Below are 7,901 nucleotides of genomic sequence, written 5' to 3'. Positions count from 1 at the left end.
GAGGGACGCAAGAAGTTGGGAGGGTACACAGCCAGGGCAGCTGACCTAAATTGGTCAAAGGGATATTCCACACCATGTGATGTCATGCCCAGTATTATAAACTGTGGGGAGTTGTCTGGGGGGCGCAGATCGCTGCTCAGGAACTAACGGGGCATTGGTTGGCAAGTGGTGAGCAATTGCATTGTGCATCACTTGCTTTGTATATTCCAATTATTATTATTATTATCATCATCATCATCATCTCCATTATTTTCTTCCTTTCTGTCCTATTAAACTGTCTTTATCTCAACCCACAAGTTTTACTTTTTTACCTGAGTCTTTCCCCCATCCCACTGGATCGGGGGGGAGTGAGTGAGTGGCAGTGTGGTGCTTAGTTGGTGGCTGGGGTTAAACCACAACAGGTCTGAATATGTAATTTGGGAGTTGTAGCTTTTTTCATGTAAAGGTTCAAAAAAACCATCTTGCTAATCTGCAGTCCTATGGTAATGAATTTGGTCTATATCTCTCTCTGGATCTGACCCCCCAAACATGGTGTTATCTTCCCCTTCTGAGGCATTGCTGCAAGCAGCAGCATGAAGGCTTTGTCCAGAGTGCATGGTTACTCTTGTTGTGGTACTATTGCATAACAGCCAACATGACTTCACCATGGGCAAATTGTGCCTGACTGATCTAGTGGCCTTCTATGGTAGAGTGACTGCATCAGTGGACAAGGGAAGAGCTACAGATGTCATCTACCTGGAGTTCTGAAAGACCTTTGATAAGGTCCCCCACAACATCCTTGCCTCTAAATTGGAGAGATATGGATTTGATGGATGGACTGGTATATCAATAAGGAATTGGCTGGATGGCTGCATCCAAAGAGTTGCAGTCAATGGCTTAATGTCCAAATGGAGACCAGTAACAAGTGGGGTCCCTCAGGGTTCTGCCCTGGGACTGGTACTGTTCAGTATCTTTATTAACAGCTTAAACAGTGGGATTGAGTGCAGCCTTAGCAAGTTTGTGGATGACACCAAGCTGAGTGGTGCAGTTGATATGTTTGAGGGAAGGGATACCACCCGGAAGCACCATGACAGGCTTGAGGAGTGGACCAATGTGAACATCATGAAGTTCAACAAGGCCAAGAGCAAGGTCCTGCACCTAGAGGCAATCCCCACTGTCAATACAGACTGGTGGATGAATGGATTGAGAGCAGCCCTGCAGCAAAGGACTTTGGGATATTGGTAGATGAAAAATTAGGTATGAGCCAGCAATGTGTGCTTGTAGCCCAGAAAACTGGTTGTAACCTGAGCTGCCTAAAAAGAAACATAGCCAGCAGACCGAGAGAGGTGATTCTCCCCATCTTCTCTGCTCTCATGAGACCCCACCTGGAGTACTGTGTCTAGCTCTGTGTTCCCCAGTAAAAGAAAGACACGGACCTGTTAGAGCAGGTCCAGAGGAGGGCCACAAAAATGATCAGAGGGATGGAATACCTCTCCTATGAGGAAAGGCTGAGAGAGTTGAAGTTGATCAGCCTGGAAAAGAAAAGGCTCCGGGGAGACCTTATTGTGGCCTTTCAATATATACAAGTGGGCTTGTAAGAAAAATGCAGAGAGACTTGTTAGCAGGACCTGTAGTGACAGGACAAGGGGCAATGGTTTTAAACTTAAAAAGGGTAGATTTAGATTAGATATACAGAAGAAATTTTCTATGCTGTGGGTGAAGAGACACTGGAACAGGTTGCCCAGAGCAGCTGTGGATACCCCATCATTGGAAGTTTTCAGGGTCAGATTGGATAGAGCTTTGAGCAATCCAAACTAGTGAAAAATATCTCCTCTCCCCAAACCTTGCTGTGTAGCTGTCCTGCGCAGAGGTCCATGGATGTGGCTATGCCTCTTACAAGGCTGTACTCGGCCTATTCATAGGGTGTTATGTTGGGGAAGGAGAATGAGGAGTTAAAACACACAAAATTCTGTAGTGTTCAGGCTGTAGTATGTCAGTGCCAAACCCACCTAAGAAGAAAGGTGGAAACATTTCAGAGAACTGTAAGTCCAGAAATGTAAGGGGCAATGGTTTTAAACTAAAAGAGGGTAGGTTTAGATTTGATATAAGGAAGAAATTTTTTATGATGAGGGTGGGGAGACACTGGAACAGGTTGCCCAGAGAAGTTGTGGATGCCCCATCACTGGAAGTTTTCAGGGTCAGGTTGGATAGGGCTTTGAGCAATCCAATCTAGTGAAAGGTGTCCTTGCCCATGGCAGAAGGGTTGGAACTAGGTGATCTTTAAAGGTCCCTTCTGACCAAAATCATTCTGTGATTCTATGAACTGGAGAGCCCGCTACATGTTGTAACTTGCTTTTAAATGGTCTTATGAGCAAGCAAGGCTGCTTATCTGGTGCACTTGCTTGCAGGCAGAGTGGATGTCCTTCCCTGTCCTGACTCCTGCAGTTCATCAGCATTTTAAGTTTGGCCAGTGCTGGATATACGTAGAAGTAGTGACTAAAACTAAGCAGGGGCTGTCAAAGCAAGTCACTCAGCTTCAAAGGAGGCAATTAAACAGTAGGAATCAGTCAAGGTACAATTTCCTAGTTATGACTTTTGGAAACGTTTGTATGGAGAACCAACAGCCTTTCAGCTGCTCCATCAGCCCTTCATTTGGCCTATTTATTTGTCTTCCACCTTGCAACTTACAGACTATCAAGACTGTTAAAACTGCTTAGAACTGAGAAGTGGGCCATATTATGGTGTCTTGCAGAGTAAAAGCCCAAAGACAAGGGAAACGACAGGATGTCTCTGAACTAGACTCAGTGGAGAAAAGGAAGGAAATTTCTGAAGTTTCTGATCATAAAACAATCTTCACTGTGTTTACATCAAATATACACAAAGGAAGTAGAACCCAAACCTACAATGGGTAAAAAACCTGGGGCTGAGCCAGCAGGAAATGATTAATGCCTCACAGTTTTACTGATGCAACTTTTTGGATTTGCTTTATGATGGAACTTGATAGGATCAACAGTGATCTTCAAGTCAATGGGTATTGCCTTCATCTTTTTGTTTGTGTTTTTGTGGCAACTTTCTGGGTGGTTTACCAAACTGGTGATATTGTAATTGACCTACTAGATAAAGCTGGATAAAACTGTTGATTAATACATTGCATTTGTTTTTAGAAATACACATTACCCATGTCCTTGTGCCAAACTCTTCCTTTTCTAGGGAAGTTTAGTAGTGAGGAAGCATGTGATTTCCTGGAAACACATCTCTCTTGTCACTGCTTAGGTTGGGAAGGCTCTGCACAGGGTTGACACTGGCAGCTGCTCCTGAGGTGTAGCTGTGGAGAGTCTCAGCACAGCCAATTTCTAAGCTTGTGCCAGTGCCACTGAGTGTTTATTGCTGTACAAAGCTGTGCCCAGAGCAAATACAACTTACAGTACACCGATATCTACAGTTCTTCAGTGCCAAATGCCAAGCGTAATCCCTTTACAGAACTGGTCCTAAGTCACTGTCCCTGCACCCTGCTCAGCACTGAATGTCAAACAAGTGTTGGAGAGCACAGCCCCGGGCAGCAGAAGGCTCTGCCTGCCAGAAGAGATTACATTTACTGTCTCCTCACTACTGGCTCAGCCTGCTCTAGAGAGCAGGGAACAGCCTCTGTACATGCACGGTTGTCAGTACATCCTTGCAGTTCTGGCTCTGAGCATCAACACATAGTGAAAAGCTGTGGTTTCTTCTTTCTTTTTTTTTTTTTTTCCTACACAGTCTTATTCAAAGCAGTGTGTATGTGGGGAAGGAGGTGGTGGCTTTCCCAGGCTGGATGAACTGTGAGCCCTGGGGTATCACATGGAGCAATAGCAATGAATAGAATAGAGTAGAATAGAAGTAGAATATTCTGACCAAAAGTTAAAGCATGTTATTAAGGGCATTGTCCAAATGCCTCTAAACACTGACAGGCATGGGGCATTGACCACCTTTCTAGGAAGCCTGTTCCAGTGTTTGACTACCCTCTCAGTAAAGAAGGTTTCCTAATGTCAAGTCTGAACCATCTCTGACACGACTTTGAACCATTCCCACACATCCTGTCACTGGATCCCAGGGAGAAGAGATCAGCACCGCCCTCTCCCCTTCCCCTCCTTAGGAAGCTGCAGAGAGTAATGAGGTCGCCCCTCAGCCTCCTTTTTTCCAAGCTAGACAAACCCAGAGTCTTCAGCTGATCCTCACAGGACATGCCTTCCAGCCCTTCCACCATTTTTGTTACCCTCCTCTGCACAAATTCAGGTGCCTTCACATTCTTCTTAAATTGTGGGGCCCAGAACTGCACACAGCGACTCAAGGTGAGGCCACACCATCACTAAATTCATTGGAACAGTCACCTCTTTTGACCAGCTGGCTATGCTGTGATGCACCCCAGGATGCAATTTGCCCTGCTGGCTGCCAGGGCACACTGCTGACTCATACTGAGCCAGCTGCCAACCAGCACCCCCAGATCCCTTTCTGCAGGGCTGCTCTCCAGCGACTCTTTTCCCAATGTCTACTTGTGCCTGGCCTTCCTCTATCCCAGGTGCAGAATCCAGCATTTGGACTTGTTAAATTTCATCCCATTACTCATTGCCCAAGTGTTGTGGTTTAACCTCAGCTGCAACTAAGCACCACGCAGCTGCTCACTCACTCCCCCCCCACCCAGTGGGATGGGGAGAAAATCAGGAAAAGAAGTGAAACTTGTGGGTTGAGATAAGAACGGTTTAATAGAACAGAAAAGAAGAAACTAATAATAATAATGATAACACTAATAGAATGGCAACAGTAATAATAAAAGGATTTGAATGTACAGATAATGCACAGTGCAATTGCTCATCACCTGCCGATCGACACCCAGTTAGTCCCCGAGCGGCAATCCCCCAGCCCCACTCCCCCCAGTTTAGGTACTGGGCATGACGTCCCATGGTATGGAATACCCCATTGGCCAGTTTGGGTCAGCTGCCCTGGCTGTGTCCTGTGCCAACTTCTTGTGCCCCTCCAGCTTTCTTGCTGGCTGGGCATGAGAAGCTAAAAAATCCTTGACTTGAGACTAAATGTTACTTAGCAACAGCTGAAAACACCAGTGTTATCAAGATTGTTCTCATACTGAACTCAAAACAGAGCACTGTACCAGCTACAGGAAGACAATCAACTCTACCCCAGCTGAAACCAGGACTCCAAGCCATCTAGATCCCTCTGCAAGGCCTCTTATCCCTCAGGAGAGTTAACAGCACCTCCCAGTTTAGTATCATCAGCAAACTTGCTAATGGTGCTCCTGCTTCCAGATCATTGATAAAAATATTGAACAGGACTGTCCCTAGAACTGAGCCCTGAGGAACACCACTGATGACTGGTTGCCAGCCAGATGTAGCCCCATTCACTGCAGCACTTTGAGCCCTGCTGTTCAGCTAGTTCTTCACCCAGTGCACCATGTATCTGCTTATCACACAGTTGAATAACTTGTCCAGAAGGATGCTGTGAAGCACAGTATCAAAAGCCTTACCAAAATCCAGAAAAACTACACCCACTGCCTTCCTTTCATCCCCTAGGTGGGTGACTTTATCATAGAAGGATATCAAATCCATTAAACAGGACTTTCCCTTTGTGAACCCATGTTGGCTGTGCCTGATGATTGCGTTGTCCTTTAAATGCCTCTCAACAGCACCCAGTATGACCTTCTCCATAGTTTTTCCAGGTACTGAGGTTAGACAAATGGGTCTGTAGTTTCCTGGGTGTTGCCTCATGCCCTTCTTGTAAACTGGAATAACACTGACTAGCTTCCTGTCAGCAGGGACCTTGCCAGACTCCCAAGACCTTTGGTAGATAATTGAGAGGGGTCCTGCTGTAACATCCACTAGCTCCTTCAGTACTCTGCGATGAATCCCATCTGGCCCCATAGACTTAGGAACATTCAACTGATACAACTGGTCCCTTATAATTTCAGTGTCCACAAATGGAAATTCACTGTTCCTGCAGTCATGGTCCTCCAACTCAGACAACCAGGCAGCCCAAGGTCTGTCAGTAATATTATTATCAGTGTTCACCCCATCACCCTGCAAACCCCAAAGGGGGGATGCTGGACACCATCCAGCCCCACATCTGAGCTGGGGCCCAAGCACTATGTCCATCCTGGCCAAGGGTCATCAGGAGCTGAACACAAACACCCATCTGGAGAAGTGACTGCATCCTGTGGTGTCTCCATAGGGATGAGGAGGGCAACCACCTTTGGCAAATGGACACCCACAGCTTGGAGCTAGAGGCATTGGTTTGATGGCTCAACAAGTAGAAAATCCCCAAAAGCAAGCCAAATGCTGCCTTTGATTGCCCATAGGAGGAAGCAGGGGAGGCCAGAGGGCTCTCAAGCAGTGCTGGGTTGTTGGAAGAGCCTGTGGGACTTTGTACTGCAGTCACTAAGGGAGGCACAAGGTGTTATCCAATTAACACTCTTGCTGCATGTGCCTGGAGACATCTGCCACAGCCAGAGTGACCTGACAGGGCCCTGGGAAGACACGGCTGAGGCCTTGGTGACTGGCGTGAAACAGCAATGCTGAGCACAAGGCAAGAGATGGGTGAATAGAGGGGAGATGGACAGTGCCATGACCAAGCTATGGGTTCTGATGTCACTGACAGATGGGCTGTGACACCTCCAAGTGATAGACTGTGACATCCCTGAGCAATGGATTGTGATGCTGCATCCCTTGCTGCTTGTATTTGGGTGCCGAATCTCACCCAGTCGGCTCATGCCCACACTCCAGCTGAGCGAGTATGCAAGGTTTGGAGCATCGTGCAAGGCTGTTGTTGGTGCTGAGGTCATGGCCGGGAAGTTGTTGAGTGCAGCTCTCAGTGCCTGACCCCAGAGCCATCAGAGGATTTTCCCCAGCCCTTCCTCACTCAGGCAGCCAGGGCACCAGGAGGCATGCTTGCAGCAGCAGAGGTGAGCTGTGCAAGGAAACCTCACCCTGGGGAGCTGGGAGGGTTTCCTTCTTGAGGGACCTGGGCATTTCTTCCACCCCTCATCAGGCCAGCCAACAATTGTGGCCCGTCTTCCTTTTCTAGCATGACACCCGCTGCTGCAGCGGCAGTGAGAGGGAGAGGTTTGTTATTCCCAGCTCCCCCCAGCCCACCGCAGCACATGGAGAGCATGGCCACGGAGCTGGAGAACCACTGTCCAATATGCCTGGACAGCTGGGAGGAGGCCAGCTACATGATGCCATGCCTCCACCAATTCTGTTACACCTGCATCCTGCGGTGGGCTGAGAGCAAGCCCGATTGCCCCCTCTGCAAAGGGAGGGTGAGCTCCATCTTGCACTCAGTGCGGGAGGAAAACGACTTTGAGGAGCACATCACCCCACCACCTGCGGCACCGTCAGTTGTTGTCCACCTGACAGGAGGAGGTCCCAGACACCCAGCCACCCACAGACTCCATCATGCTTCAGCACCCTGGTCAGTAGCCACAGGGCCTCTGCTGGGGGCTCCAGTAGGTGGCTTCCATGCCTATGTCTGGGCATTCCTTTTCCGTGTCTACCCCACTGTCCTCCATCCCCTGCTGCCCTGGCTGCATCAGGAGCTGGGGCAGCTCTTCAAAGATGCCCAGGAAGCAGCAGCAGTGCAAAGCCTTGTCACATCCAGCCTCCAATACTTTGGCCTGGATGAGGAGGCTCTGATCCAGCTGCTGCAGGCCTCCCTGGGCAGGGGCACCAGGAGATTTGTCCACCAGCTGACTGACACCATTGTGTGCCAGTGCAGTGGGGAGGCCCAGCATCAGATGGGCCTGGGGGATGGACATGCTGCCGGTGGGTGGGAGGACAGCCCTGCGGCTGCCCCCAGCCCTGCTGTCTCCCGAGGAGGTTATCATGCCCCCAGCCCAGCCCTTCATGGGGGTGCCAGCAGTCCTGCCTGTGCCCCTGTTGCCA

Source organism: Buteo buteo, chromosome Z, assembly GCF_964188355.1.
Source record: "Buteo buteo chromosome Z, bButBut1.hap1.1, whole genome shotgun sequence".
Lineage (NCBI taxonomy): Eukaryota > Metazoa > Chordata > Aves > Accipitriformes > Accipitridae > Buteo > Buteo buteo.
The sequence above is the reverse complement of the archived record's forward strand: the minus strand, read 5'-3'. Positions refer to the sequence as shown.